We start from the raw sequence: 7,095 nt of genomic DNA, 5'->3' as shown, positions 1-7,095 counted from the left end.
CTTGTTCCGCGGGAGAAAGATGAGGCTTTCTGCTCCCGTAAAGATTTACAGCCTTGGAAACCCTGTACAGGGTCACTATGAGTCAGAAACGACTCCACAGCACATAACCACCACTACCACAAAAGGTTAACACACTCAGCTGCTATTCAAAAGATTAGAAGTTAGAGTCCACCCAGAGGCGCTATGGAAGAAAGGACTGTCAATCTACTTTCAGATAATAAACCATTGAAAACCCTGTGGTCCTCAGTTCTGTTCTGACACATATGAGGTTGCCATGAGTCAGAATCGACTTGATGACAACTGGAATTAAAATGAAGCTTAGTAAGTAAGCAAAGAACTCAAGTAGAAGCAGTGATAAGTGGTAAATGTTTATCAGCTCCAGAAATGAATGCATTTAAGTGTGTTAAATTTTGCTGATCAAAGATGATGTATAATACGTGCTTTAGAAATAATAAAAAATACATAATATGCTTCCTTGTAAATTCCATCTGGCAATTGATTCCCACAGAACATTTCTGTTGATCTTTACTGTAGCCGATGGGTGCTTGTAATTCACAAATGAGTATAGCTCTAACTTGGATATTAGTTGATAGTTTTTACTCTAAGATGAAAGTGAAACAATGAAGATCTACGTCAGACTTCTTGTGTTCATTGACTGAGTGGCTTTGCTGAACCAAATAATCATTTTCAAATATTTAACAGTATTCCTTTCATTTTTTGTGCTGTTCACATGGGCTCAAACAGCAATGATTGTGAAGATGGTTTGGAACCAAGCGGTGTTTTGATCTGTTGTATATAGGGTCACTATGAGTCGGGACCAACTCGATGGCACCTAGCAATACAATGAGTCCAGGCATGATACAGGTTTAACTTTTATCTGCATTGTTAATATTTTCTCCATGAAACCCTGATTTAAAGCATTTGCCAATCCCTGTGGTGTAAATACTCCATCCATGACAGATTTGAAGAAACCGGTGTCGTTACTGCACACTGAAGTGAGGAGAGATGCATAATAGCACACAGCTATAGTTCCATCATGCTGGTGGTGGTTGTGTACCGTGGAGTCGGTTCTGACTCATAGCGACCCTGTACAGGGTTTCTGAGGCTGTACACCTTTATGGGAGCAGAAAGCCTCATCTTTCTCCTGCAGAACGGCTGGTAGCTTCAAACTGCTGACCCTGAGGTTAGCAGCCTGACTCATAACCACAGTAAAGGTAAATAACCTCATAAGTACAGTTAATAGTAAAGTAATCCCAAAGCGATGAATTTTAAGTCATCATTACCTTTGTTTTTAATATAATTATTTAATTGTGAAGTTGAATAATTTTTTTTTTAACTGACTTGTAAAGGAGCTCTGGTAGTGTAGTGGTTATGAATCGGGCTGCTAATCTCACAGTAAGCAGTTCGAAACTACCAGTTGTTCTGCAGGAAAAAGATGAGGCTTTCTGCTCCTGTAAAGATTTACAGCTTCAGAAAGCCTGTACAGGGTCGCTGTGAGTCAGAACCAACTCAACGGCACACTGCCACCACCACCATTGCTATCATCACTATCATCATCACTGCGGTTCTGGTGTGGCATTGTGGGTTAATGCGCCAGACTGCAAAGCTGTTCAAACAGTTCAAGCTCACCAGCTGCTCCTCGGAAACCCTGTACAGGATCACTATGAGTCAGAATCGACTCAATGGCACTTAACAACAACAAAGTTCCTACGTTTTGAGTCATCTCTCCTAAATCATCTCCAGTATGCCAGATTGTCATCAAGTCAATTCTGACTCAACATTAATGTCAAAATGATACTCATTTTCGCTACATAAAATTTTCAGTGCTTCTTTTTTTCTGAAGTAGATGGCCAGGCCTTTCCTTCAAGGAGCCTCTGGGTAAACTTGAACCTCCAGCTTTAGGTTATCAGCCTAGTGTGTTACTGTTTGTATCACTCAGGGACCCCTGGCTGGAATGTAGCAGAAGAATATGAATAGAATCTGGTGTCTTGCTTTGAAACTTGACTTGGCCACCTCTAAGGAAGGAGCTGGAAAACTCCCCAGGCTTTAGTAGACTCAGATGGTACAAGACGATTCACTCACTAGAGGAGTCATTGTCTAGACCTCCGGGCCCAGGTCTGAAGGTGAAAGCATCATGCTGGGAAATTAGCAACATCCTTGAAATGGCAAGGACTCTGTTCTCTTGGAACTTGAGTGCAAATTAACACAGATGGAGGCAAAAGTACTGAGGCAAAGACCCCAAAGAAACAAGACCACAATCTAAAAGGGAATAGACCAGAAAGCCCTAAAGTAAATCAGACCACCAATATGATAAACTATATATAGCTTCTCGTGTTTGTCCTCATTCACATTTTTGTTTTTACAGGTCTCTATGATTTGGAGAACCAGGGGCTCCAAATGAGTAAAAGTATAGCTAGAAACTTGTGATTTTCAACCATTTTGAAATTTCATCATTTCTTGTTTACTGTTTTGACACCATAAATAAAGCAAGTTGCAGTTGTGTATATGGATATTAATGTCACCCCATAATTTCATGGTGAACCCATATAGGTAGGTGTGATGGTTGTCATGTCTCATGGAATAGGAGAATAGGGTGGGGCTATTAAGGAGCTCTGTTTGCGTAGTGGTTACGAATCGGGCTGCGAACCGCAAGTTGGCAGTTCGAAACTACCAGCAGCTCCGCGGGAGAAAGATAAGGCTTTCTGCTCCAGTAAAGATATACAGCCTAGGAAACCCTGTACAGGGTCACTATGAGTCGGAACCGACTCCACGGCACATCACATCAACAACATCAAGGAGAAGCGGAATAGATGTAGGAGCCATCCAGCTAAGTTCTTAAGTGAAATAGAAATTGCAAGTCTTTTTCTGAAAATTCATTTGAAAGCTATGAGTATAAACACAACCCAAACCCCCTGGCAAATGTGTGTGTCATATTTTGCAGTGCTTGTGGTGAGTCTTTTAATATGGATTTTCTGGTGTCGAACAGCATGTCACCAGGGGAAAAAGGAACTGTAGAGCCTAAGAAGTGAGAATGGTGGAAAAAACCGTGACATTCTCACACAGGAGAAGGATGAGATGCCCCCACAAGCTGGGAGTGACCATGTGTGTGAGTCCCAGCATGTGTCCATCCCTCAGGCCATTTTTCAGTTCCCTGCCACCCACGTGTCAGCTTTCTCACCTCTTGCCATCTGTTCACATAATTCAAGTATGGTGCATTATAGGTTACAACATAATGCAATTTTTAGAGTTGTGAGGAGAATCCCAGACTTGGAGTCAGAAGGTCTGGGGGTCAGGCCTGATGAGCCATCAGCTAGGTGACTAACATGTACGGCTATAGACAGGAGAGAGAGATGTCAGCTTTGCCCTCCTTTCTCAGTGGGTTGAGTTCCCATGCAGACTGAACATGAAAGTTCCTTGTAAACCATAAATTATGATACAGATATAATTTGTTATTTATTTCATTCTTTTTATCTTGTAGTCCCCTAATCCTTTGGAAAATCCTGTCACAATGTAATAGTGAGCATTTTTTGTTATTCCAGCTGTTTCTCAGATACTCGTTCAGAAAATGGTAGGCAAAACAATACGATCTCTTACCCCAGACTTCGTGCTTTACACAAGCTACAACTAAGTAGTCTCAAGCTTTGCACAAGTAGTAAGGTTTTGTCAGGTGTTGAAGTTAACTAGTGAGCTCAAGGAAGAGGTAACCTCCATACTGGTTGAGAAACACGATCTTATGAGGCAGTCATGTTAGAAGACAGTTGTTAGTTAATATCAAGTTGGCTCAACATTGCTTACTGAAAATGAAAAAGACTTGATGATCAAGGACTACAGCCTTCTGTATGTATTACACGTCACCACAAGGAAACAAAAGTCCGTACAACTGGACCATTAAACAACATCATGATAAATAGAGAAAAGATTGAAGTTCTCAAGGATTTCCTCTTACTGGAACTACCATCAATGCCCATGCAAGCCACAATCAGGAAATCAAATGACGTATTGCATTGGACAAATCTGCTGCAAAAGATCTCTTTCAAATATTGTTAGGACATGGAACAAACATATCACTACTGATGTCAGATGGATCTTGGCTGAAAGCAGAGAATACTAGAAAGATTTTATCTGTTAGATACTAATGACAAATAACAGAGGAGGGGATGGATAATAAAATTATAAGAATGACCATGATAGTTATACTTTAGAAGCAACTGGAACGAGGGTCCTGAACATTGCCAGGATTCTCCTTCATCCCTTCACTGTGTTTGTCAGATTCATTCTGTCTGTGGCCTGGTGTCCTTAAGCAAAATGGAGATTTCATTGGAAGATTGCTGGGGTACTCCAAGCGAAACTCATTCCTGTAATGTTGATACCAACTCATAGCGACAGTATAGGACACAGTAGCGTAGTGGTTACAAATCGGGCTGCGAACCGCAAGGTCAGCAGTTCAAAACTATCAGCTGTTCCGTGGGAGAAAGATGAGGCTTTCTGCTCCTGTGAAAACTTACAGCCTCAGAAACCCTGTACTGGGTCGCTCTGAGTCGGAACCAACTCCACGGCACATAACAACAGCAACAAGGGGTGCCCCATCAGGTTTCTGATGCTGTAAATCTTTACAGAAACACACTGCCACATCTTTCTCCCATGGAGTGGCTAGTGGGTTTGAAAGCCAACTTATTGCTTAGCAGTCAAGCATTTAATCACTGTGCCACCAAGGTTCTTCAATTACTGAAGTAGCTCAAATAATTAAAAGAAATGACTGGGAACTTCAGAGTTTCATATGTTGAAGTTCTATCTGCCTTGGTATGACGCTGTGGGTTAATGCACCAGACTGCAAAGCCATTTGAACTGCAAGGTTGAAGGTTCAAGCTCACCAACTGCTGTTCAGAAACCCTATACAGGGTTGCTATGGGTCAGAACCAGCCCAGTGGCACTTAACAACAACAACCCATTCGAAGTCCTATTTAAAAACTAACCAAAAAATAGCACTTGCTAAATCTCTAAGACCTGTCCCTGACCTCTTTTTTTTAACAAGATTGTTGTAGCAACGCCTCCATGCTCTCCTGCCACCATCTTCTACCTTCCCACCGTGTACTGCTGCAGTGTGATGTGCTATCTATCTATTGTCTTATGGATGTACATGACAGAAACTGAATGCAAACTGCCTTAAATTAAAGGAGGTGCTTCATTGTTACGGAGTCCTGGTGTGGCACTGGGTTAACATGTTAGACAGCAAGGTCAGTTTGAACCACAAGATCGGTGGTTCAAGCTCATCAGCTGCTCTTTGGAAATCCTACACTGGATTGCTATGGGTCTGAACCAACTCGTCAGCGCTTAACAAGAACAGTATTCATTGTTAAGGATTATTTTGTTGTTGAGTACAGTTGACTGAGTTCTAACTCATAGCAACGATGTATCAGGTTTCTAAGGAGCGACTGGTGAGTTTGAAGGTAATTGTAGTTAAGTTCCATCGAGTTGATTCTGACCCATAGCAACCCTGTATAGGGTTTCCAAGGAATAGTTTTTGAGCTTGAACCACTGACCTTGCAATTCAAACAAGTTTGCAGTCTGACACATTAGCTCACAGGGCCATACCAGGACTGTTGTTGTTGTTGTTAAGTGCCATCGAGTTGGTCCCAACCCATAGCGACCCCTATATAGGGTTTCTGAGGAGCAGCTGGTGAGCTTGAACCGCCGACCTTGCAGTTCAAATGGCTTTGCAGTCTGGCACATTAACCACAGCACCACACCAGGACTCCTGGGGAGTAAATCAAGGGAAAATGTCCAGGTGGCACAGTGGCTAAGCACTCAGCTGCTAACCATAAGGTCAGCGACTGGAACATACCTAGTGGCCTGGTGTGGCACTGTGGGCTAATTTGTCAGACTGCAAAGTCGTTTGAACTGCAAGGTCGATGGTTCAAGCTCACCAGCTGCTTCTTGGAAACCCTATTGGTTGAAATCAACTCGACGGCACTCATCAACAATCAATAACAGTGGCTCTAAGGAGGCAGAAATCACCTGACCTGGTGATCAGATCCCATAGAAATGGATGCCTATGAAGCCCTATGGGGCTGTTCTACTCTGTCAAAGAGGATCACTATTAATTCAGAATTGACTTGCTTGCACACAACAAACCAAGAGAACCAACTACTCACAACAAAGCATACTAATAGTACCCTAAGAGTTTTCACGTGTACATACAACTTTCAAGTCACGTTACCATGTTTTTGCCCCTCGCAACTGCTCTGTTGTACTTGTAAGGCAGGTGATGTTAATCCAGTTTTGCTTGCAAAGACACTGGCATTAAGTGTGTGACCTAAACTACAAAACTCACTGCCATCAAGTCGATCCAATTCATAATGACCCTTTATAGGGTCTTGTTGTTGTTGTTAAGTGCCATCGAGTCGGATCCGACCCATAGCGACCCTGTACAGGGTTTCCGAGGCTGTAAATCTTTATGGGAGTAGACAGCCTCATCTTTCTCCCACAGAACAGCTGGTGGGTTTGCACTCATGACCTGTTCAGTTAGCAGTCCAATGATTATCCCACAGTGCCAAAACGGATCCTTGTTACCAGTGAGTGGTAAAAGTTGAGTGTGACCTGAAACAAAGTATGATGTTCACCCACCCAGCTACCTCACAGGGATGCATTCCAGGAATGATAACAGCAACTAGCATTTAACACTAAATGTGTTTCAAGGAGAGTTCTAAGCATTTCCTGTGCATTGATTTATTTAGTCCTCCCCATAACCTGATGAAATAAATGTGCTTGTCATTGCAGAGAGAAGCAGAATAACATCCCAGGGATCAATGCTTTTTACCACTCTACAGTGCTTGTTAAATAGCACAATTTTCTTACAGAAAACTGCCAACTTTATTTCCCAGAATGCTAAAACTGTGAAAAATTGTTGTTAGATGCCATCGAGTCCCTACCGATCCATAGCGACCTTACACACAGCAGAACGAAACACTGTCCGATCCTGGGCCAACCTCACCACTGTTGCCACGCTTAAGTCCATCAATGCTGCCACTTGGCCAGTCCATCTCGTTGGGGGTCTTCCTCTTTTTCTCTGACCCTCCACCTTACCAAACATGATAT

Source organism: Chrysochloris asiatica, unplaced genomic scaffold (assembly GCF_000296735.1).
Source record: "Chrysochloris asiatica unplaced genomic scaffold, ChrAsi1.0 scaffold00206, whole genome shotgun sequence".
NCBI lineage: Eukaryota > Metazoa > Chordata > Mammalia > Afrosoricida > Chrysochloridae > Chrysochloris > Chrysochloris asiatica.
This window is presented reverse-complemented; position numbering follows the sequence as displayed.